The sequence below is a fragment of the Pan troglodytes genome, chromosome 2 (genome assembly GCF_028858775.2).
Source record: "Pan troglodytes isolate AG18354 chromosome 2, NHGRI_mPanTro3-v2.0_pri, whole genome shotgun sequence".
Classification (NCBI taxonomy): Eukaryota; Metazoa; Chordata; class Mammalia; order Primates; family Hominidae; genus Pan; species Pan troglodytes.
This window is the reverse complement of record NC_086015.1, coordinates 114,155,416-114,183,017: the sequence shown is the minus strand read 5'-3', so window position 1 is coordinate 114,183,017 and position 27,602 is coordinate 114,155,416. Positions and strand designations below refer to the sequence as shown.

The 27,602-nt window shown below is 33.2% G+C and overlaps 1 protein-coding gene across 4 annotated transcripts in view; it reads left to right on the top strand.

Annotated features, from left to right (window-relative positions):
• The window catches only part of LOC460575 (uncharacterized), a 510,143-nt gene that overhangs the window by 231,860 nt on the left and 250,681 nt on the right, over positions 1-27,602 (top strand). The gene's annotated exons all lie outside the window — the stretch shown is intronic.

Here is a 27,602-nt window from a genome sequence, read left to right as displayed (position 1 = left end):
AGATTAATGAGACAGAAAAAAACAAGGATATTCAGGACTTGAACTCAGCTCTGGACCAAGCAGACCTAATAGGCATCTACAGAACTCTCCACCCCAAATCAACAGAATATACAGTCTTCTCAACACCACATTGCACTTTTTCTAAAATTGACCACATAATTGGAAGTACAACACTCCTCAGCAAATGTAAAATAATGGATATAATAACAAACTGTCTCTCAGACCACAGTGCAATCAAATTAGAAATCAGGATTAAGAAACACACTCAAAACCACAAAACTACATGGAAACTGAACATCCTGCTCCAGAATGACTATGGGTAAATAACAAAATTAAGGAGGAAATAATGAAGTTCTTTGAAACCAATGAGAACAAAGACACAACGAACCAGAATCTCTGGGATGTATTTAAAGCAGTGTTTAGAGGGAAATTTATAGCACTAAATGCCCACATCAGAAAGTGGGAAAGATCTAAAATCGACACCCTAACATCACAATTGAAAGAACTAGAGAAGCTAGAGCAAACAAATTCAAAAGCTAGCAGATGATAAGAAATAACTAAGATCAGAGCAGAACTGAAGGAGCTAGAGATACGAAAACCCCTTTGAAAAAATCAATGAATCCAGGAGCTGGTTTTTTGAATAGATTAACAAAATAGATAGACCACTAGCCAGACTAACGAAAAAAAAAAAAGAGAAAAGCATCAAATAGACACAATAAACAGTGATAAAGGGGATATCACAACCTATCCCACAGAAATACGAACTACCATCAGAGAATACTATAAACACCTTTACACAAATAAACTAGAAAATCTAGAAGAAATGGATGAATTCCTGGGCACATACACCCTCCCAAGACTAAATCAGGAAGAAGTCAAATCCTTGCATAGACCAATAAGAAGTTCTGAAATTGAGGCAGTAATTAATAGCCCACCAACCAAAAAAACCCCAGGTCCAGGTGGATTCACAGCCGAATTCTACCAGAGATACAAAGAGGAGCTGGTACCATTTCTTCTGAAACTATTCCAAACCATAGAAAAAGAGGGACTCCTCTCTAACTCATTTTTCGAGGCCAGCATCATCCTGATACCAAAACCTCACAGAGACACAACGAAAAAAGAAAATTTCAGGCCAATATCCCTGATAAACATTGATGCAAAAATCCTCAATAAAATACTGGCAAATCGAATCCAGCAGCACATCAAAAAGCTTATCCACCACGATCAAGTCAGTTTTATCCCTGAAATGCAAGGCTGGTTCAACATACACAAATCAAAAAATGTAATCTATCACATAAACAGAACCAATGACAAAAACCACATATTATCTCAATAGATGTAGAAAAGGCCTTCAATAAAATTCAATGTCCCTTCATGCTAAAACACTCAGTAAACTAGGTATTGATGGAATATATATCAAAATTTAAAAAGCTGTTTATGACAAACGCACAGCCAATATCAAACTGAATGGGCAAAAGCTGGAAGCATTCCCCTAGAAAACTGGCACAAGACAAGGATGCCCTCCCTTACCACTCCTATTCAACATAATATTGGAAGTTCTGGCTAACGTAATCAGGCAAGATAATGAAATAAAGGTATTCAAATAGGAAAAGAGGAAGTCAGGTTGTCTCTGTTTGCAGATGACATGACTATATTTAGAAAACCCCGTTATCTCAATGCATAAACTCCTTAGGCTGATAAGCAACTTCAGCAAAGTCTCAGGATATAAAATCAATGTGCAAAAATCATAAGCATTCCTATACACCTATACAACAATAATAGATAAACATAGAGCCAAATCATGAGTAAACTCCTATTCAAAATTGCTACAAAGAGAATAAAATACCTAGGAATACAACTTACAAGGAATGTGAAGGACCTCTTCAAGGAGAACTACAAACTACTGTTCAAGGAAATAAGAGAGGAATCAAACAAATGGAAAAACATTCTATGCTCATGGCTAGGAAGAATCAATATTGTGAAAATGGCCATACTGCCCAAAGTAATTTATAGATTCAATGCTATCCCCATCAAGCTACCATTGACTTTCTTCACAGAATTAGAAAAAAAACTACTTTAAATTTCATATGGAAGCAAAAAAGAGCCTGTATAACCAAGACAATCCTAAGCAAAAATAACAAAGCTGGAGGAATCATGCTACCTGACTTCAGACTATACTACAAGTCTACAGTAACCAAAACAGCATGGTACTGGTACCAAAACAGATATATAGACCAATGGAACGGAACAGAGGCCTCAGAGATAACACTACACATCTACAACCATCTGATCTTCCAGAAACCTGATAAAAACAAGCAATGGGGAAAGAGTTCCCTATTTAATAAATGGTGTTGAGAAAACTGGCTAACCATATGCAGAAAACTGAAACTGGACCCTTTCCTTACACCTTATACAAAAATTAACCCAAGTTGGATTAAAGACTTAAATGTAAGACCTAAAACCCTCAAAGAAAACCTAGGCAATACCCTTCAGGACATAGGTATGGGCAAGGACTTCATGACTAAAACACCAAAAGCAATGGCAACAAAAGCCAAAATTGAAAAATGGGATCTAATTAAACTAAAGAGCTTCTGCACAGCAATAGAAACTATCATCAGAGTGAACAGGCAACCCACAGAATAGGAGAACATTTTTGCAATCTATCCGTCTGACAAAGGGCTAATATACAGAATCTACAAGGAACTTAAATTTAAAAGAAAAAAACAACTCCATCAAAAAGTGGGGGAAGGATACAACAGACACTTCTCAAAAGAATACAATTATGCAGCCAACAAACATATGAAAGAAAGCTCATCATCACTGGTCATTAGAGAAATGCACAACAAAACCACAATGAGATACCATCTCACGGCAGTTAGAATGGCAATCATTAAAAAGTCAGGAAACAATAGATGCCGGAGAGGATGTGGGGAAATAGGAATGCTTTTACACTGTTGGTGGGAGTGTAAATTAGTTCAACCATTGTGGAAGACAGTGCGGCAATTCCTCAAGGATCTAGAACCAGAAATACCATTTGACCCACCAATCCCATAACTGGATATATATCCAAAGGATTATTAATCATTCTACTATAAAGACACATGCACATGTTTACTGAAGCATTATTAACAACAGCAAAGACTTGGAACCAACCCAACTGCCCATCAATGATAGACTGGATAAAGAAAATTTGGCACATATACACCATGGAATACTATGCAGCCATAAAAAAGGATGAGTTCATGTCCTTTGGAGGGACATGGGTGAAGCTGGAAGCCATCATTCTCAGCAAACTAACCAAGAACAGAAAACCAAACACTGCATATTCTCACTTTTAAGTGGGATTTGAACAATGAGAACAGATCAACACAGGGAGAGGAACATCACACACCTAGGCCTGTCAGGGGGTTGGGGTGAGGGGAGGGATAGCATTGGAAGAAATACTTAACGTAATAATTGACTGATGGATCAGTGCAGCAAACCACCGTGGCACATGTATACTATGTAACAAACCTGCACGTTCTGCACATGTATCCCAGTACCTAAAGTGTAATTTAAAAAAAAAAAGAAAAAACAAATCCATAGAAATAGAAAAGTGGATTACTTGCATAGGGCTGAGAATTGTGACATGGGAGAGTGGGGATTGGGCAGTGACTGCTAATAGGTATGGGGTCTCTTTTTAGGATGATGAAAATATTTAAATATCAGACTGTGGTGATGGTTACACATCTCTGTGAGTATACTAACAAATATTGGATTGTATATATAAAATGGATGAATTGTATATTATATAAATTATACATGAATATATTTCTTTTAAAACATTAAATATACATCTACCACATAACCCAGCCATTCTATCCTATACAGTTATCCCAAAGAATGAAAGCATAATTTCAAAGAAAGAACAGTACATAAATATTCTTAGTAGCATTATTTATAATAGCCAAATCTGAAAATAATTCAAATGTCCATAAAAAGAAGAATGGATAAACAAGTTGTAGAATATTCATAGAATGTACTACTACTCAGAAACAACAAGGAACAACTATTAACACCTGCAACAACTTGGGTGGAAATCAAGATAATTTTCCAGAGCATAAAAAGCTAGACGAAATAGATGATGTACTATATGATTTCATTCACATAAAATTATAGAAATGCATTAATCAATAGTAATAGTAAACATAATCTTAGTTCCTAGGTACAAACGTGGGAGGAAGAATTAATTATAAAAAGGCATTAGGGAACTTTTAAGAGTGATGAAATCTTCATTATCTTGATTGTGGCAATAGTTTTGCAGTGTAGATATGTCAAAACTCATCAAATGGTATATTTTAAATATGTGTGTTGTGCTATATAAAAAATATATTTTAGTAAGACTATATACACATTTAATTATAAAGGTAAAAACAATGTCCTGTTGATTAGTTCAACATATAATTAGAAGTTATTTGACAAAACCTGACAGCCATTTATGATTTTAAAAGGATAGATAGAGAAATATCCCATCACAATAATCGTTGCAGCAGAGACAATGTTTATGTTTATCAGACTGTTTTTCCCCTTTTTATCTTCTTCGGCCTAGAAGAAGGCTTCATTTCACAGCTTTTGCTGGGTCAAGATATGTGAATAGTTTTAGACAATGGAATATGCACAAAAATAATGTGTGTTATTTTTAGACCAACAACCAAGTATTTTCCCATGACTATCTTTTCTCAACTCCTGGAAAAATGCTGACGATCCAGTGGATGACTCCAAGGCAGAGGCACAGATGGATATAGCCTGGGTCTCGGCATCACTTTAGGAAAAGCTGCTCTCCATACTGGAATGGACTATAGTGTGAGCAAGAGGCAAGCTCTTATTCTGCTAAGTCACTGGGAATTTGAGTTTGTTGTTACAGAAGTTAGCCTTCTCTGATTGATACAGATATCAAAGAGTCAAAATACATAAGAATAAATGTAGCAGAAAATATAATAAAATACAATAGTTTACAATATAAGGGAGGACTAAAGTAAGTATAAACATACACTATATTTTTTCAAAGGACAACTTACATTGCCAATTTATAAATCACTTATAAATTAATCTATAAATTTCTACTCAAAGTAAAGTTCATCTAGAAAAGTAAGTATGTATCAATATTCAGGGAATTTATTAAAAGAAGAAAAATGGGTACATTGGCTATATCAGACATTGAAGCTTATTAAGCTATTTGAAAAAATCAGGAATATATATATATATATCCAGAAAACCAAGAAACATGAAGTCTATACTGAAACTTAAGAGGTTACAATAATGGAAATTTGAGAGTAGAGATAAAATATATATCCAGACAAAGTAATGTATATAAAGCCCACAAAAAGGATTTTTTTTAAATGATAAATATTGTAGGTAAATTAGCATTGGGAAAAGGAGGTCAATAGAGTTAAAACAGCTAGATAATTATTTGGGACAAAAATAAATCTAGACTTTCTATTTTATTCTTTGTAACAAAATTCAGCTTAAATTTTTAAAAAATTTAATTGTAAAAAGTTAAATTCAAGTTTTAGAAGGATAGATGAGAAAATGTATTTTTGAGGAAAGCTTATAAAAAAGAGCCCAAAATGCAAAAAAATTGAAAAATTTAAATATTCAAAAATTCTGTATGTCATAAATAATATGAGTTAAAAGAAACAAAACTGTGAAAAATAGCTCCAAAAATATGGCAATAAACTAAATTTATTCTTTGCAAGAAGCTCATACCTATTGAATAAAGAAAATGGTCAATTGACAGCAAATGAAAATAAATTGCTGATAAAATATAAAATATTCCCAGTCTTACATATAATTAAATAAGTAAAAATCAAAACAAAAAAGACTTTTTCTCTCAGATTGGTATAACTTAATTTTCTTATGCTGGGGAAAACTGTGGAAAAATATTCCCTTATACACTACTTGAATTAGTGTTAATTTTGCACTTTTCAAAGGATAATTTATAAATGTTTATTTTAAAATATCTATATCTGTACTCTTTGATCCAGAAAATTCTGCTCTACAAATTTGACCAATAAAATAAAATATCACAAAATTATTCTGTATTGTAAGAATAAGAATGCTATTGCAACAGTATTTTAAATAGCAAAATACTGTCTATAACCTAAATGTCATTTAATACATTTGTTAATACATTTATTATATTAATTGAATGGAATATATATACAATGGATTAGACTTGAATATAATGATATGAAAAGTTTAGAATGAAAGTGCAAACTTCTTCTTCTGACTGTAATAGAATAACAGGGAACATATTTTCCCTCTGTTCTTAAACAATTAGAAAATTGGACAAAACATATGAAACAGTAGTTTTCAGACATTGGACCACAGGCCACATATGATTGTAATCCTTGAGAGAAGGTAAATGAATGAGGTTGGTGAACTTTATGAGTTCTTATTTTCTCTCTGGAGGTAATTTCTATCTTGCCATGCAGGGAGGGGGAACCTAAATAGAGCCTGGAGGTTTCACTGAGTTCAGGCGACAGATGTTATATTTTGAGAAGGTCAAAGTGGTTAGAATTTACTGTCAGGGTGCCAGAGAGAAAGGAGCCACACAGAGACAGAGCTTCATAGTCTGTAGTGGAGTGCATTTAAGTGTTTGGCTAAATTCTAATCTGTACATGTATGTGAAGAAGACTGCTCAAGACTAGGGAAAGAACACCCAGAAAGCAGTAGGCTTAACAAGTCTTGGAGCTCAGGACTGAGGAATGTTTGTGATTCCAGCAGCAAAGTAATAAGGTATCTTAATATGCAGGGTATTTGGTAGATCTTCAATAAGCATTGCCTTATTACTTTTGCTAAAATATCCTAGACTAAAAACTACACTGTGACTGACCTAATAAACCTTGTAAGCAAGCCTCAAAAGGATCCTATTGATTTCAAATAACATCATGCCACAATAAAGTAAAATATTATTATAGAAATACAAAAAAACTCTAGGATCCAAAATGCAACATTCAAAATGTGTTATCCAATAAAATATTACCAGACATGCAAAGAAGCAGAAAAATATGACCTATAATGAGAAACATCAATCAACACAGACCCAGTTATAACACAAATAATAAAATTAGCACAGAAAAATATTAAAGCAGATATTATAAATACGCTCTACATATTTAACATAGAAGAAAGTGGCACATGATGAAGAGAGAAGTGGAAAAAGGTAAAAAAATAAAAAAAAGACCCAAGTAGAACTTCTACAGATAAGAAATAGTTTAGATAGTATATTATTATAGTTTGGTAGGGCTACCATAACAAAGTACCACAGGCTGGGGTGCTTAAACGGTAGTTTATTTTGTCATGATCCTTAAGTCTAGAAGCTTTAATAACAAGGTGTCAGTAGGGTTGGTTTCATTCTGAGACCTCTCTCTCCTTGGTTTTGTACATGGCTGTCCTCTGGTATCATCACATGGCTTTCCCTCTGTGTCTTAATCTCCTTTTTTATAACAGTACCAGTCATATTGTAATGAGGTCCATGAGCTCATATAACCATAATTACCTCTTTAAAGACCCTATTGCCAAATAAAGTCACATTCTGAGATACCTAGGGGTTTAGACTTCAACATATGAATTTTAGGGGTGACATAATTCAGCCCATAACAGATGGGATTAGCAAGAGATTAGACACTGCAGAAGAAAAGATCAATGAATTTGAAGTCATAAGAGTAGAAACTATTCAAAATAGCACATATTGGGCAAAATTGACTGCAAAAAAAAGAACACAGCATTAAGTGAGTGGTGGAATAAAATCAATCTGTTTAACTTATATAATTTGATGGGGGGCATAGAAAAAATTACTTGAAGAAATAATAATTATAATTGTTTAAAATTTGTTGAAAACTATAAACCCTGAGGTCAAAAAACCTCAATGCACCTGAGCAGAAGAAACCACACCAAAAATTATAATCAAATTGCTGAAAAAAATTGCCAAAAAATATTGAAAACAGACAGAAAAGAAAGAATGTTACATACAGGTAAATAAACTGCAAATGACTTTTTGCCAAAAACTTTATAAGACGGAAGACAAGGTAAGGACATTTTTAGAATACTGAAAGAACAAAAAAATTTCTCAACATAAATCTCTGTATTCAGTAAAAGTATCTCTCAAAAATGAAGGTAGATACAGATATTTTTAGACAAAAGAATTAATCACCACCAAACCTGCACTACTATTAACTTAATGGTAAAAATAAATGATACCAGATGGAAATTTGGGTTGATACAAAGGAATGACTAGCACTAGAAATTTTAAATCTGTGGGTATATATAAAAGACATTCTTCTCATTTAAATTTCTTTAACCAATAATTGATTATTTTAAACAAAGTAATAAAACTCTATAACATCTGAAGAAACAACATATGACAATAACAAAAAATGACATGAAGAAAATACACATATGTGGCTTTTTTATTATTTGATGTAGACTGTAATATGTGAAAGCTGTATAGTAAATCTTAGAGCAACTATTAAAGGGGTAAGACAGAGAGATATATGCTAATAAGCCAATAGCAAAGGTTAAAAAATATCAAAGTACAAAAGGGTGTATTTTTTTTTAGAGAAATGCTGTTTCTGAATTTCAAAAATATTAACTGTTGTTATATTTAGGGCCAACAGCCTAGTGGAAAGAGAGAGAAGTAGTTTTACATTTTCCTTATATACACTAAAAATTATATACATTTCATTATATTTTTATATGAATGTATTAGTTTTAAATTTATTAATTCTTAAAATGACAGCTGGACTTATTGGCCATTTTGTTTCATTTTGTTTTTACTTTTCTAACTTAAAAACAAATAATTGTCATTATTAAAATAATGATCCATATCTTACAACATATCTTACATTTTTACAATCATAGTTTAACAAAGGCATAATTATAATTCTACTTTAAATGTTAAAATTCTATGCCACTTATGAATAAATTTACTTGAATAAATCTTTACTTTTATTCTTATTTTTGGTCTTCTACGTATTGCCTTTTTTTTTTACTAAATATCCAAATGTAAAATAATTTAAAAGATCACTTATGAAATATAACTGGATTACAAAATACTATTTGTTGATAAAACACAATAAAATTAGAGTTAAACAAAATCCACTGAATTACACATGAAATATCCATTTACCATTCTGAAGCCACTATTTTTGGGAAAACACGTGTTTTGAGATGACCAGCATGAAGCCTTCCAAGAAGTGTTTAATAAACAAGAGTCTGTCCCATTTCAGCATCTATTAAGTCAGAGAAGAGCCAGGATGGAGACTCTGAAATCTAAATGCCACTCTAATGGAATGAATATTATTCTGGGCATATTTCCTGCCTTTATGCCACATTTAATTTAGATTAATGTTTCTGTTTCATTTACACATCTACAATAAAGTATAAGGTCGTAATACAAAGAGGTGGTATTTGGTTTGTTGCAATACATTACAATAAGCAAATTTTTATGATGAGTTTATCAGATCGTGTGGTTGCAAATGGAAATAAGCATGTGAGATGTTATTTTAACAGAGCAAGGTATGCATGCTCTGTCATTAAATAAGTAGATTTATAAATTGCAAAGGAACCTTAATTTTTGTCTTTTCACAAAAATTCAAGATGCCCTTTTTTCCTCTTTATCTCTTATTCATAAGAGTGCTTAGAGAGATATGAATGGATGAAAGTTGTTTAGGCCTGTTTTTGGACCTCCTTCCTGAGTCAAGTTCTGAGGGGAGAAAATTAAAAAGAATAAAGGGTGTTAAGAAGTTCTAGAAAAACACTAGAATAAGTATAAAGTTGACTTTATCTAAGTAAAGACTCTCTTCGAGCAGGAATTTCATATCATAGTCTCACCTACTTCCCCCAGAAGCATAAGAGAAGCATTTAAGTTGGGGTGAGGGTAAAATGGGTGGAAAGTCATAAGTTAATTATACATTTATGTTGCATCTTTTGCAAATATACCCTCTAAGTATAATATGTTCTTTTGCTCATTCATTTATTAATTTAATTATAAATTTATTTATGAAATATCTAATGTAATAAAGGACCTCATATACCACATTAGAAAGCTTACACTTTATTCTACAGGCAAGAGGTGGCTACTTATATGTTTAAAGCAGAAGCACTATATGGTCAAATTTGTTTTTCACAAAGTTAGTTTAATGGTGTTTTGGATGTTAGTTGGGAAGAAGGTCATTCTAAACAAAGAGAAACAGAATGTTGCAGTTTTCTAGTGGAAAATAATTAGCCCTTATAGCTAGATAGTACCAGTACAGGTAGAAAGAAATAAATTCAAGAAATATTTCGGAGTTTAAAGCAACAGGGAATTTAGGAGAATGGGTGAAATTGGGAAGGTAGATGTGAAATACAGAGGATCAAAGATCAGTTTTGGTTTTGAGGAATGGCACACTGGATGGATGATGAGCTTTTCACTATGACAGCAAAGATAAAGAGAAGAGAAAGTTTAGTAGGGAAAAGAACATAGTTTTATACATATATACATGTATACATATGTATTCTAAAAGTCTGTGGATTATTTATGTGGAGAAATCCAATGGGCAGTTATTAGTCATGATTATTTATTTTAAAAAACGATTTTTTTCTGATTTTAAAAATAATATGTGCTCTTTGTAGACACTTCTGTAGGAAAGTAGGAGAAAGGAGAAAATAAAAGTCATCTATAATCTATCTTGACATGGTAGCTTTTGGGATTAATGTTTGGAAGTATTTTTTTTCCATTGACTTTCTTTTCTTCACAAAATTGAGAAATAATTTTGTCTTGATTTTTTAATGAGAATTTCCCATGTAATTAAATATCTTTCCAAATGTGATATTTTAAAATGTTTTGTTATTTACAAAAATTACATACACTCAAAATCACTCATTTTCGTATGTGGTTCTATGAGCTTTGACAACTGCAGAGTTGCACAACTACCACCATAATCAAGACAGAGCAGTTCCCTCATCACTGCCCTCAAATTTTTCATATATTTTGTTTTTGTTGTTTATCCGTTCCCCAGCCCTCAAAACCTCAAAACTGGCAACCACTAATCTATTACTAACAAGTAATCATCACTATATTTTTCCTTTTCTATAATATCATATAATAAAATGATCTGAGATTCACTTACGTTGTTGCCTTTAATTGTCAAGTTTTTTTTTTGCTGCTGATTAGCATTTTACTGTGTGAAGGTACCAGAGTTTGTTCATTCATTTGACAACTGAAGGACATTTGAGTTTCTTCCAGTTTTTGGCGACTATGAATAAAGCTGTTAAAACCTCCACACAGGTTTTTGTGTGAACATAAGCTTTAATTTATCTTGGGTAAATAGCTAGGAGTGAGATTGTTGTATCATAAATGTGCATCTACATTTAAATTTAAAACAAGCTGGCAAGCTGTTTTCCAAAGTAGCCATAGCAGTTTACATTCTCACAAGCAAAGTATTAGCACTCTGGTTGTTCTGGATTCTCATCAGCACGTTGATATTCTCAGTATTTTTAAACCATTTAGAACCATTTCCATAGGTGTAATGGTATCCCATTGCGGTTTTAATAAGCATTTACTTGATGGCTGCCATTGAATATTTTTTTACATGCTTATTCGAATCCATACTTCTTTTGTGAAGTTTCTTTTCAAACATCTTTCCCATTTAAAAAATAGGCAGTTTGTTTTCTTATTATCGAATTTTCAGAATTCCTTATATAATATGGATTAAGATATGTGATTGGCAAATATTTTCTCCCAGTATGTGGCTTGCTTTTACTTAACAGGGCAAAGTTTATATTTTTAATGAGGTTAGTTTGTATATATTTTTTCTTTTTTAGTTTGCATTTTTGGTCTATCTAAAGTCTTTTTGTGTATAGTTAAAAAGTTTTTTTCTTGCACTTTTTTCTACGAGTTTTACAGTTTTAGTTTTTGCATTTAGGTCCATGTACTATTTTGTGTTAAATTTTGTATAAGGTATAAAGTATGTGTTGAGGTTCACTTTATTTTGCATATGTGTATGTAATTGTTTTAGCACCATTTGTATAATAGACTATCTTTTCTCCATTGAATTGACTTTGTACTTTTGTCTAAATCTATTGAGCATATTAATATGGGTCTATTTCTGGACTCTCTATTCTATTTGATTGACCTCTGTGTCTATCCTTACTCCAATACCACAATGTCTTTATTACTGTGGCTTTTATAGTAAGTCTTGAAATTAAATCATCCTCTGTGTTTTTCTTTTTCAAAAAATTTTTGGTTCTTGTTCCTTTGCCTTTCCATATACATTGTGTAAACAGCTTACTAATATCTACAGAATAAATCTTTATTTTGTTTTTGAGACAGAGTCTCTCGCTCTGTTGCCCAGGCTGGAGTGCAGTGGTGTGATCTTGGCTCACTGCAACCTCTGCCTCCCAGGTTCAAGCAATTCTCTTGTCTCAGCCTCCCAAGTAGCTGGGACTACAGGTGCCTGCCACCACGCCCAGCTGATTTTTGTATTTTTAGTAGAGATGGGATTTCACCTTGTTGATCAGGCTGGTCTTAAACTCTTGACCTCAGGTGATTCACCCATCTCAGTCTCCCAAAATGCTGGGATTACAGGCATGAGCCACCACGCCTGGCCCAGAATAAATCTTACTGAGAATTTTTGCAATAAAGCTGTTGACCAATCTGGGAATAATTGGAATACTAAATACTTATATATTTAGTTCACCAATTCATGAACAACATGATTCATCATTCAATTATTTAAGTCTTTGATTCTTTCTTCAGTATTTTGTAGTTTTCAGGATGCTCATTCTAGACATATTTGATCTTGTATTTTCTGACTTTGCTAAACACACTAATTGGTAATAAGTGCTTTTTGCAGATTTTTAAATATTATTTTATGTAGAAAATTATTTCTGAGAATAAAGTATATTCCTCCTTTCCAATTTGTACGTCTTTTATTTCTTTTTATTGTTTTATTGCACTGCCCAGGACTTTCAGTATAATGTTGAATAGGAGCAGTGAGAATGGACATCCTTGTCCTGTTCCTGATCCTGATCTTAGGGAAAAGACATCTGGACTTTTACCATTGAGTATCATATTAATTGTAATGTGTGTGTGTGTGTGTGTGTGTGTGTGTGTGTGTATTTTGGTAGATGACCTTTTTCAAACTAAGGAATTTATCTTGTCCTCATTTGCTAAGATCATGAATACATATTGAAGTTTTTAAAGCCTTTTCCTACATTTATTGAGATGATCTGTTTTTTAATCTTTAGAATGTTGGTATAGTGAATTACATTGATTAATTTTCAAATGTTGTGCCAATCTTACATTTCCAGGACAAATCTCACTTAGCTGTGATGGATTATATTTTTCATACCTTTCTGGATTCAATTTGATATTATTTTGTTTAGGATTTTTGTGTGTCTGTTTACAAAGAATATTGGTTTATAGTTTTTTTTAATATCATTGTCTGGTTTTGGTATCATGGTAATTCTGGCTTCATGAAATGATTTTGGAAGAGTTTCCTCTTATGATTTCTGGAAGTCATTGTACAGGACTGGGTTTATTTCATCCAGAAGTGTCTGCTAGAATTCATCAGTGAAACCATCTTGGCCTGTAGTTTTTTTTTAATTTTTTTGGAAAATGTTTATAAATTAAATATCTTTTATAGATATAGAGGTATTTAGGTTTTCTATTCCATTTTAAGTAAGATTAGGTAGTTTTTATCTTCCAAGAAATCGGTCTGCTTTATCCACATTGCCATTTTTATGTATGAGTTATTCATGGTTTTCTCTTATTCTCTCTTAAATGTCTGTGGTAATTTTACCTTTTTCATTTCTGATATTGGTAATTTGCAACTTATCTCTTGTTTCCTTGGTTATTCTTGCTAGTCATACATCTTTTCAAATAACCATCTATTGGTTTTATTGATTTTTTAAAAATTTTCTGTTTTTAAGATTATGGAATTTTGTTCTTGACCAGTTCCTTCTTTTTGTTTGCTTTGGTCTCCTTTCACGTGTTTTACTGTAGAAGTTTAGATTATAAGTTTCTTCTTCTTTTCTAAAATAATCAGTGCTGATAAATTTCCTTTTAAACATTGCATTAGCTGCATTAATTTCATTGTTATTCGACTCTAAATATTTTCTTATTTTTATCACTTCCTTTTTGATCCATAGGTTTTTTAGAAGAACATAGTTCATTTTGAAATATTTGTGGCAATTTTCTGATATCTTTATGTAACTGAATTCTAGTTGAATTTATTCATGAACTGAGAATATTTGTTGTATGATTTTGATTTTTTATATTTGCTATGATTTGTTCTGTGGCCTATAATATGGTCGATTTTAGTTAATGTTTCATGTGCACTGGAAATAAATATTTTTCTCTTGTTTGGTAGAGTGTTTTCTTAATGTCAATTAGGACAGGAGGTTATAGTGTTGGTCAAATATTCCATATATTAGCTTATTTTCTGTCTATTTGTTCTACCAATTTTGGGGAGAAGAGTTTTGAGATATCGAAGTATAATGGCTGTTTTGTCTATTTCTCAGGTTTCTTTCTGGTTTGGCTCCAGCTATTTTAAAGCCCTGGTATTATGTTCATCAACAATTCTGATTGTAATCTCTTTTTGGTATATTGACATCTTTATCATTATGTAATATCCCTCTTCATCCGTACTAATATTTCTTGTTCTAAAGTCTATTTTGTTTTATATTAATATAGACACTCTAGCTTTTTAAGTAATGTTTGCATAGTTTATCTTTTTACTTATTGTATTCTTAACCAGTTATTTTATATTCAAAATGGATTACTTATAGACAACATATACTTGAGCCTTCTTTTTAAAAAACCTGAAAATTGGGCTGGGTAGGGCACGGTGGCTCATGCCTGTAATCTCAGCACTTTGGGAGGCTGAGTAGGGCAGATCACCCAAAGTCGGGAGTTCGAGACCAGCCTGACAAACATGGAGAAACCCCTTCTCTACTAAAAATACAAAATTAGCTGGGCATGGGGGCACATGCCTGTAATCTCAGCCACTTGGGAGGCTGAGGCAGGAGAATTGCCTGAACCCGGGAGGCGGAGGTTGCAGTGAGCCGAGATCGCGCCACTGCACTCCAGCCTGGGTAAGAAGAGCGAAACTCCGTCTCAAAAAATAAATAAATAAATAAATAATAAGAAAATTAAAAACCTGAAAATCTATCTCTTAATTAGTGTGTTTAGATCATTTACATTTAATTTAATTGTTGATCTGATTAGATTTGATTGATTATTAATTTATTATCTTTTTATTACTAATATTCTTTGTCTCCTCTATTTCTTGTTTCATGTTTCATTTTCTTGATGTTTTTGGTAATTAATTAAACTGTTTTTAATGTTCCATTTTAATTAATATATTGGCTTTTTGGTAAAGTTTCTATTTATTTCAATAGTTTTTCTATGGATCACAGTATGTCTACTCAACATTTCACTGTTTATTTGAGTTAATATTTTATCATTTAAAGTAAAATGTAGAAGTCTTACAACCATGTAGGTTTGTTTACTATCTACTTGTTCTAGGTGTCATGTGCATTGCATCTAATTATATTTCAAAATCTCACAAAATACTTATAATTTTTGCTTTCAACAGTTATATACATTTTTTAAAAACTGAAGAAAGGTCATATAAAGTTAAAAAGTTTCTGCACATCCAAGGAAACAATCAATAAAGTGAAGAGAGACCCACAAAACGGAGAAAATATTTGCCATCTATCCATCTGACAAGGAATTAATAACCAGATATACAAGGAACTCAAACAACAAAATAGGAAAAAAATCTAATAATCCAATTAAAATATGGGCAAAAGATGAATAGACATTCCTCAAAAGAAGACATATGTATGGCACACAGGTATATAAAGAGGTGCTCAAAATCACTGATCATCAGAGAAATGCTAATAAGAACTATAATGAGATATTATATCACCCCAGTTAAAATGGCTTTTATCCAAAAGACAGGCAATAACAAATTCTTGAGAGTATGTGGAGAAAGGGTAACCCTCATATATTGTTGATGGGAATGTAAATTAGCACAGTCACTATGGAAAATAGTTTAGAAGTTCCTCAAAATACTGAAAATAGAACTACCATATGATCCAGCAATCTCGTGCTAGGTATATATCCAAAAGAAAGGATATCAGTATATCGAAGAGTGTCTGCACTTCTATGTTTATTGCAGCACTATTCACAATAGCCAAGATTTGGAATCAACCTGTGGCCATCAATAGACAAATAGATAAGGAAAATGTGGTATATATACACAATGGAGTACTATCCAGCTAGAGGACATTATCTTAAGTGAAATAAGCTAGGCACAGAAAGAGAAACTTCACATGTTCTCATTTATTTGTGGGAGCTAAATATTAAAATGATTGAACCCATGGAGATAGGGAGTAGAGTGATGATTACCAGAGGCTCGGAAGGGTAATGGTTGAAAGGGGGAAGTAGAGATAGTTAATGGGTACAAAAAATATAGTTAGAATGAATAAGATCTAGTATTTGATAGCACAACAGGGTGACTACAACACTAATTTATTGTACATTTCAAAATAACTAAAAGAATATAATTGGATTGTTTGTAACACCAAGAAAGGATATTACACATTGTATGCCTATATCAAAACATCTCATATATCCCATAAATATATACACCCATTGTGTACCTTCACATTTTTAACTTTAAAAAAATGAATAAAAGAAAATAGTATATTTAACCAGATATTTATCATTTCTGTTGTTCTTTCTCCATTTCTGAAGTTTCAGGATTCCCTGTGATATTATTTCCCTTAAGCCTAAAGAAATTCCTTTAGTATTTCATTTGGAATAGATCTGCTATTAGCAAATTCTCTTAGCTTTCCTTCATCTGGTAAGCTCTTCATTTCGCATTCATATCTAAAAGATGTTTTCATTGGCTATATAATTTTGTGTTGACAGTTTTTTTTCTTCCAGTATCTTAAAGATTTATTTTGCTGTATTCTGGCTTTCATGTTTTCTGATGAGGAAACTTCAATCATTTCAATTCGTGCTCACTCTATGTAATGTTTGGTATTTACCACTTTGATCATGATCTGTCTAATCCTAATTTTCTTTGAGTTTATCCTTTTAAAAGTTTTCTGAGCTTCTCCTTATAGGACTCAAGTGACAAGGATGTTATAACTTTTGATATTTTTCCCACAGGCACCTAGAGTCTGTTATTTTTTTCAACATTTTCCCTTATGTTTCTTAACAAATAAATTAATTAACAGATAATTTCTGTTGGGCTGTCTCCAAGTTTCCAGTCTCTTTCGTCTGTTTTCTTCATTCAGTAGGTAAACTCACCAGTGAATTTTAAAATTTTTATCTATTATATTTTCTTGTTCTAACGTTTTCATTTTTAAATTGTTTTTAACTCACTGCTGAAAATTACTATATTTCAATTTATTTCCAGTGTGTTTACTTTTAACTACACCTACAACTAAAGGATAGTTATGTTCTTTGCTATAAAGTCATTCTGTGTAATTCCAACATTTGGGTTGCCTTGTGGTTAGCATTAGTTGATTGTATTTTTCCTTGACAATTCATCATAGTTTCTTGGATTATGTATAATTTTTTGGAGTATACACTACACATTTTTGATATTTTTCTGTGGGAGTGTAGGTTTTATTAAAAGCCTGTTGACAATGTTGTTTATTTATAATATGTTCCATTGCCAGCTCAATGGATAAGCCCACTGTAGCTTAACTCACCAGCTGATTATAACTAAAACTTCTAAACAAAATATAGAGTTATTGTTTTTAGCAGGTAGTTGACATATTTAGTGACTTATTAAAATTTTTCTTACCTTTTTGGTTTCAAAAGGTGATTAGTGGTTTTAATATCAGTTTAGTTTCTAAACCTTTGCTACATTGCTTTCAGCCTGTGCCACTCGTGTCACCAGGGATTAGTCAGAAACTAAGAGGTGGTGCTTTATATTATGGCTCAATTCTTGAAGTTTTTTCTGTGTTACTTTGGGGTTTTCCTATGCATTCACAACTCAGAGATGAGCTCAGGAGTTTAGCTAATTTATACATAGAATTAGGAAATTTCCTTCTTCTGCCCTCTTTTCTACTGGATTCCCCTACATTTTCTGTTTTGCAGGGGATGTTTTGCCCAATCCTCTGACCAAAAAGATTAGGTTTGTCTTGCAGTCTTAGGTGCCTGTGCTACCCCCAGATTTCTGTTATTGGAGTTCACTCTCAGGCCTAGTTCATGAAAAAAAAGAAAAGACAAAAAAAAAAAAACAAAAACAAAAAAACTCCCCCCAAAATTATACTCACATGAGTTTCCTTTTTCAGTTTTGACTTTCCCTCTCCAACCTGCCTGCTTTTTTATCCTATTCAGGTAATTACTTTCTGTATTTTGTCTACAGGTTTTAGTTGTAATCAGTTAGGGAATTAAGCTATAGTATGCTTATCCATATTGGCTGGCAACAGAACTTTTTATAAACATAATTTTGGATGGTTACATTGTAATTCACTTTATGGATATTTTAAAATTTAAAATGGCTTTTCTATTTAGGAACATTTGAGTTTGTTCTTTGGTTCTTCTAAATAGCATTACAGAGAATATTATTAAAATAAACATTTCTCTAAATCTGATTATTTCTTTAAAAGAAGTTCTTATAAACCAAATCACTAGATCAAAACATAAGAAAGCATATAATTCACTAGGACAAAGCATTTTTACTGCCAAGGCACTTTGACTTTATCTTGGAAGTGATAACACATGTGCTGTAATGACATTATCAGTGTTGTGGTTTACACAAAAAGCTCTGGTGGCTAGAAGAATGAGCTGAAAGGGAAGAAGGAGGTGGAAAAATCATTCAAAAGTCAATTACAGTGTTTTGAGTTAGAAACTCTAAGTGTACGAACTAAGGCATTGTTACTAGACATGAAGAGCGGGCAATGGCTCCTTTTTTTGAAACAGAATCTTGCTGACAGAGAAGATAGGATTCCAGTATAAGTCATGGGTGACCTAGGCTTTGGATGACTCAGAGACCAAGAGAACAGGAGGCAGGATGAAGAATAAAAAGAGTGTACTTGGAATTTTGTGAGGGAAGTGGTTTTGCCACAGGAAATCCAGGTTTCTGTAGGAATGAGGAGATAAATGGATCTTACGTGGAAGGCTTTAAGAAAACAAGAACATTTCTTTGAAATGGGGCATGATGGCATAAAATAAGATAAAAATAATCGAGGAGAAAACAAAAGGAAAAGAGGAGATCTAAGCTGAATAGAAATGAGGGTTTGAGAGGAGGTGGGTGATGACAGTAGAAAATTTGCAAGTTGATAGGAATGAAAGAACAAACTTAAGAATGAAAAACCTCCACTACCCAGTAGGTCTGCGGTCAGAGGCGGTTCCTTGTGAATGCCACTTTGTTCCCCAGATGACTGAGAAGGTCTTAATGCCTTAGCAGGAAGTCTGCCCCGGCCTTGTGGTGAGGTCACTGGCAGTTTACTTTGCCTCTTTGCAACCAAAATCTATCTTTGGTAATAGGCTAGTAGCTACTTTTGGTTCCCAAACTCCCACCCTTCCCTACCTCAAATTGTGTAGCCTCCATCCCCATCCATAGGCTGAAGCCTCTGTTACTCACAAATTCTGATAACATTCAAAGAGCTTTGAAGTTATCATCTTAAAAGTTGTATGCTCTTCAGGAATTTGCTCAACTGCCTGTGGGTATTTCCTCATCTGTAAAATGAAAAGGCCAGATGAGTACCTCAAACATACTTTGTGGCCCATTTTGAAATTATAACCTCAGCATAATCATTTTTATAAATCTATATTGTATACATTTGGAGAATATAACTAAAACAAGCAGCTTGGGGAATGACTCAGTGCTTGACCATAAAACCATTCTGTATGTGTCATTACTAGACTAAGCAACAGCTTGCAGGCTAAACTATGAATGTTAGACAGATAACTTCTAAGGGGCAAACTGTGAGCTAGAAGTTGTGGATGTGGAAGGAGAAGCAGTGCTAAATCTTTCTGACCCAAGTTATAGTCACCAAACTGATGATTTTGGAATTAGCAGCTAATGGTATCTGTTTCTCAATTGAATAGTAAAATTGGTAGTGGAACCAGAGTGAATAAAATTCTGAATCTTTATTACCTAATACAGGGGCAAGTCAAACACAGACAGCAATTAGGAAATGATTGTGTGGTGAGTGAGTAGGGAAATAAAAATTATCACACTATTTCAGAAGTTAACAAAGTCACTTTGGAGGGCCTCATGAAGTATTCCTTATAGCTATACCAGGACGAATATTTAGGTGTGGCTATGCTGGGTTTAGAATATTATGATGCTTTCAGGCCTCCTGAATGTCTTCCTAATATCCTGGCTGCATAGGCCCTTTGTTTAGGACTTTCCAAACCTCCCCCATGACTCAGCGACTAAAGGTATAATGCCTGGAGTACCCTGCTCTTACAAAGTGGCTAATATTGATATCTGTGTTTCTAGCCTATGCAGATTATTATTCATTTTGATTTTTATCTCCTGCCTATACCTAGAACTGCTTTTTCTAAAAAAAAAATCACTGCATTACTAACATTAAAACATCAAGATATTTCAGATAAAATAGAATTCAGATGGAATTCCCTATTTTTTCTTGACAAATCAGAAGATCTGATAAGATTGGGTCTGTATTCTTACATACAAATAACTGTCTGGAGTTGCATAGTTTCTGCCATCTCTAGATCAATAGAACTCCTTCCTTTTCCCCAGAAAAAGCAGAGGCACATGTACTTAACTTATCTGCCAAACTCCTAAAGGAGGGTGACCACATTTCCTAGTCTGCCTGTAAGAATCTCAGTTTACTCTGTTGACCTATAATTCATTAATATTATCCCCTTTTGTTTTAAAACATGGCCTGGTTGGAATGAACAATTCAGAGGACTCTGAATCTGTACTCTCTAAGGAAAGGATGCAATTGACTATCAAAAATTGTATGCTTAAATGATGCTACTTTTTATTTCAGATAAAATTACTTACATAAAAACTTTATTAAGCATCCACTACTTGCAAAGCACTGTATTAGAAGCTGAGGATAGTGTGAGATCAAGAAGAGACATGATTTCTTTTCATAATAATTATGGACTCTATTGAAAAAGATAGACGACTATAAAATAATTAAAATATGATTAGTAATAACTTAGAAAAAAGACATAGACAAGAACCTAATCTTATCTAGACTAACTAGAGGTGGCCTCTAGATAGAAGCTGAGACTTTACTTTTCCCCTCTCAGATTGGAGCAGAATAGAATGGGGAAAGTGTGCTCCAGAGAGGGAGAAGTGCATGCTTGAAGATCTAACACGATAATATGGCAGGTTCAAGGAATAGAAAAATATTTCAGTGTCACTATAGAATAGGTTGGTCTAGTAGGGATAAATGATGCACGTAGGGATAAATGATGCAGGTGGGAACTCACAAGCTGTGTTAAAGGATTGTTCATTCATTATTAGGTCAATGGGCAAAGATTTGGGCAGGGTAGTGTTAATACCACATTTATGTTTAGGAATATTATTTTAGATCAAGTATGCAGAATAGATGGAAGCATTAGGAGGCAGTTACAGTAATCTAGGGAGATAATGATGGTATGGCTTAGAATACAGTGAGATGGAGGGAAATGAGATCTAAGAAGTATTAAGGGGATAAAATTAGGAATATGCAGTAGTTAACACAAATATTGGAGATGAGGAGCAGGGAGGGATAAAAGATAGCTCCTAGATATATGGCTTGGAGAATGAAGTGGATGAAGCTGCTTTGCTGCCTTTCATTGAGATAGGGAAGATGATATATATACATATATGGAAGGAGGCCTGATGAGTTAGTTCTGGATAAGCTGAGTGTGAAGTGCTATGAGACACATGGGTGAAAAAGTCCAATAGATAGTTGAAAATATATGCAATTGGATTGCAAACCCAGACAATAGCCTGGGAGTATAGATTTAGGAGTCATCTATGAATTAAAACAATCTTGGTACATATAAATAGAAAGAATCATGATGCAAGTGATAAAACTTACAAAAGACTGCATTAAGTTCTAACAAACATTATTTGATTGGACAAATACATATTGTGTATTTATTATGTATAAAACACAAAAATAATTCAAAGAATTAGATTGGACAATCGCTGGAGAAGCTTATGGGGTTGAGAGCGTTTTGTTTATTTGTTTTAGACAAATGGCATATTGATTATGTTTAAATGTTCATAGAAAGAAACCAGTAGAAAGTGAGAAGAAGGTGACTGGTGAGAAAGTACAAAGAAGATTAGGATCAAGGGAGGTTGAGAAGAGTTGAGAAAATGAAAATTAGCAACTCCAGATATTGAGTTAAAATTATTTCCTCCAAAGAGAGTGTTGCCTATTAATTACAAACTGTGTAATTAGTTTTTCAAGTAATGTAATACCAAATACAAACAATCTCTGGTACATTTAAAGTCCATTTACATACAAACCATTCTCCTGTCAAAAAGATATTTCTTCATGTGAGCTTGTCTTCCAGGTCACCAAACTGACGACATCTGCAGTGCTTTATAAAGTTAAATATGCTTACTTGGAATATTGCTGGGTCTATTAACAGCTACTTTTATCCCCTCTCCATTCCTTCTTTACCTCCTGGATTTTTTAAAGGTAGCTCCCAGGTTCTGTCACAATCTCTGATGCTCACATCCCATGTTCTTACAAATAGCTTCCGAATTCTTATTAAGTAAATCTTACATCATGGTGAAGTACCAATCTAAACACAATAAAGCAATGGCAATCAAAGCATTGCCAAAATCTTTATTCCTGAAAGTCTGGAGGTAGAAGTTAAATCATTAACTGACTTCTATTCTAATTTGGCCATTGAAGCATGGCTTCATTTTTTTCTGGTGACTAACAGAATCAACAAGCCACAAATGTTCAGTCAACTTAGGCAAGATACCAAACAAAAAAGAACAAAAGAGGACAGCATCACTTTTCTAAAAAGCCCCTTCTTTCAGGGAACTCAAAGGACATCATATGCATGAACTCATTAATATCTTATAATTTTCTCACAGTGTGAAAAGCACTTTAAAGTTAAAGCAAGGAGCTATTTTAATAGTCTTTGGAAAGTTTATCAGTAAAAGCCTGAACTAAAACAAAAATTCCTAATTCCCTTGGTGGTCTAGCACTGGTTACACTGAGAACGTTCCCATGCTAGAACATTAAGATTATTGTAAAAAATAATATAATTATTTGGCATTTTGAATAAAACATCACTGAAGCATTGAAATATAAATTACATTTTTATAGTTTGAGTCCTCTGATGTCAGCATACATCATTATTTCCCAAATAATCTGTTCTTCTCTGATCCCTGTTCTATCCAGAAGAGAATGAAGACAGGCTCTGGAATCATACAGAGGCAATTCCATTCCTAGCTTGGCCACTATAGGATCTTAGATATTTTATTTAAGTTCATTTTTTAATCTGTAAAATAGGAAAAAAATACTCTCTCATACAGTTGCCATGAACACTAAACAAGGTTATGAAATGACCTGACTCACAGTTGAAACTCAGGAAGTATCCAGTTTTCTTCCTTTTTCCAAATGGAAATGAAACTTCTAGGGTAACACACATTCTCCCTTTCCTGCATCATTCTTTCCCATTGTTCCCCAGACAATCATTGTCCTTTACACATTTCTGAAGCCAGATTCCCTACTCCATCTCTGATTCTTTTATCTTTTATTTTTCAGCTGGCATACAGCCTCTGTATAAAGAAAGTAGGTTATATTACTTTTAGGAAGCCAGAACACAATCTGTAGAAACCAATTACTTTCATCTCCCTAAAAACATTTTTCAGCAGCAAGAGCTCAAGTCTCTAATAAGGTATACTGCATCAATAAACTGAAGAGTTTGGTTCAGAATTTTAAATTTTTAACAAGAAAGTTATACAATATTATAGTTGTTATGTTAATTTGGCACTGATTTTAAAATCTGGTATAGTATGCACTCAATAATTTAGAGATGAATTTGTAAATTGTCCATATTTCACCAGTTCTTTTATCTATCGGATAGTGGAAAACTAATTCAGATATCCCTTTATAGGTGACTTTCAAATTTATAGAATTATTTCTTTGGGAAACAAATTCTTTTTTCTGACTTATATTGAAAAGTATAAATTTTGCTTTTGAAATGTGATCTCTAAAGACAGAAGACAAGGTTGCCAGGACAGGGGGAGAGGGTACTTCTTCTATTGAATATAAAAAACTATTTTGTGTTCAGCCATGTGAGGGGTAGGGATAGGATGGAAATTGAGGCTAGCCCAACAATCATTGCTCCTTTAATTTCTATCTGGCAAAGAAGGCTCAGTGTTGATCCTGATCCACATCAATGATTGCAATTACGCATTCATGTGGATGGTTTTCAAGCAACACCCAGAGATCATAAGATTATATACCATGAAAAATAATTAAGTGTTACAGTATTATTTTAAGATTTTATTATCATTTTTTCCTGTCTTGGTGAACCTTATAGAAAATATCCCAGTTCTTCAGTGATGTGATAGTATTTCTTAGTTACGTGACTGTTAGAGCATCAGTTGATTGAGGTAAAAAACTGGGCAGGTTTTTTGTCTCCATAATTTGCACCTATAACAATTGTTGAGAAAATATCGGGTAACTGAATAGATATATTAATGGATAACTGAATAAAAGCACTAATGATATTGATAGTGAATATTCACTCACCGGCTTTAAGAATTCCTCATTGGCAGGTGCCTATTCTTTCTGGGCACTCCAGCCTATTTGATTTCATTTAACATTCTAAGGAAGAAGAACAGAGAGACCAGTTACAGACAATTAAAGAACCAGCAGAATCCCTGAATATCTTTGCATTAATAGAGGTTATCAGCTTTTATTGATGGCCTTTTCCAGAATGGAGACAGACCAACTAAAGACTAACAGTGTTTAAAACTAGTGGTGCTCATTACGGCTGATATTACAGAGTATAAAGAGGCATATTTCCATTTTTAACACCAATACATCTACTTAATGTACTTGTTGAATTTATTCCTAAAATAATTCTTTCAAATAATTCATAATGATTGCTTTATCTTCAAAGCATATGCAGGCATTTAATTATATGATGGTATACAGTGCTTTGGGGGCTTTTTTTGGTAAATAAATTGCCAATCAGGGGACTAAAACCTGAAAATTCAAGTCTCAACTAATTTTATAGTGTGGGAAAATGACTAACGTATAAGAAATGTTTACAACAATTACACAGTTGACTTAGCAATTGGCTTCAGACCATTGTCCAATTTATGGGGAATGCACATTTATCTAATTTCTCACCATATTAGCAAGACTATATATTCAGTGAATTAAAGAATATAGCCTATAAATTGCCTTAAGAATAGTTACTGTTGCCTTTCCTTAGGCAGACTGTTCTAGTATCTATCAAAGTGATGCTTTAAAAGGAACAACTCTTTTTGATAATTGCATTAAAATAATATGAAATTAGAAATTTTCATACTTCAAATTGTAGATTTTATGTAACATCTATATATATTTGCTTATATAGACATATATAGTTCATATACATGTGTATGTAAATATGTGTGTGTGTATCAGCTTTCCATTTCAGTGATCTACTTTTTTTTTTTTTTGAATTAACTCATTTCTCTGGTTGAGTGATGTCTCTGTTTTAGAGAATACAGTTTGTGTTTTTGTGATAGAATTATTGTCCCAGAAATTGACAGAATATATTTAAAGCTATCGTAGCACTTACATAGTTCTGGAGGATTTGGGGCATATTTAAATATATTTTTCTGTGTTTTTGATTTTAGAAATTTTCTTTGATATGTGACTGCTATATTAAGGCATAATACGGTGATTTCTTTTCAATATTTGTAAGAGAAGTGCTTATTTTAACTTATGAGGAAACAATGCTTACCATAGCAATTTAAAAGTTTATCTGGGTAGATGAGGTAAGCAAAAAGCAAAATCGCTAATGTGAATACAAACCCTTGTTGAAAATATTTTAATGTAAAAACTGGACCTTACCTGTATATCATTGTTGGGCAAATGCAGCTCTTGGTTGTGACTTCTGCTCAGCCAGTTCCCTGTTCTCTCTTTCCTTTCTTCCCAGCAGCCCTAGAAATACAGCCTCCTTACTCTTTCTTATTAAAACTCTCACCATGTAATCTCTTTCTTCAGGGTTGTCTCTATCCATGATTGATTGTGAATGTTGGCCTTGTACCCTAAGTTGTTCAATTCTATTGAAAACCAACATTCAAACCCTTGCCCTTTTTAAGACTTTGGCCACAAGTCTTTAATCTAAGAAAAGCTTTGGGCAAAGCAGAACCCTGGGGTGGTTTTCTTGGGGCATTTTCTCTCCAGCTTTTACAGTGCATGTAATAACTACACTTTATCTCACTTGATTATCACAGTGGGAGGTTATTGTCTCCCTTCATTTTACAGATGAGGAAAAGACAGCAACAGGAGACAACTGATTAGCCTATTAATCTGTTCTGTATTAGAATTAAATTAGACTCTGTGTTAGATTCTGTATTAGAATTAAATTAGAGCTCTCTAGCTCTAAGTCTGGAACTCATTGACATATATGCACATTTATATAATTTGTATTATATTGTATATTATATTTGTACAGTTTGAAGTCTATCTTTTTGAAGTATAATCTGTGGTTCCAAGCAGTATATAACATTTTCCAGCCTTCAGGAGAATGTGAGAAGCATAGCCACTTCTAGAAGTAAGGTTCTGGAAGGTTGTATCTTGTCATGAGGTTTTCTATCTGCATAAGAATTCCTAAAATTCTAGGTGAGAAAAATGTTAAATTGAGGGGGAATTTTTTATTAGGTCTAGCCTGGGAAAGAGAGAGAGCACATGGAATTGTAGCTGGGGGTCAATGTACATAAACTCTTTTACAGGACATAGGAAAGTCACATGTGTTGGGGAACACTAGCTAGCAATAGCTTCTGACATTTGGTCCCTTGATGAGTCAGCTCAGAGTTTCTAAAATAGAAAACTGTAAACAATAATGTGGACTGTGGGACTAAAAAGATGTACTTAATCAAAGTACAGTGCCAGCCCAGATCACAGAACAAGACCTTTTCTCCCCAAGGCACATAGAACTTTCACCTTCTTTTGCATTAATGTTTCTTGATAGCATCTGGGCAGCAATGGTGGGGGCAGCAGCAGCAATGGTGGGGGCAGCAGCATTGTCAGAAAAAACTTCCCTGAGAGCAGGGAAGAGGGCTTGGGTCAGGAGTCAGGTTGGGGTAGGGTGAGGACAGATTTGCCATGATAGCCTGCCCCTCCAGGATTGAGACCATTCTTCTCTTTCATTGCCCACACACTAATCTCAGAAAGTCTTACTTAATGTAATTCAACCCTCAAGCCCTTATACCAAATGCTTACTATTCAAGGCAATTATGCAACAGAATAACCAACAATTTCATATATCTTTAAAAATGTACCACAAAATTTGCATACCATGTTCAAACATTGTAATGATGCTGCATATGATGAATAGATTAAATTAATAATTATTACTTATATTGTGATTTTTTTAGTGCTGT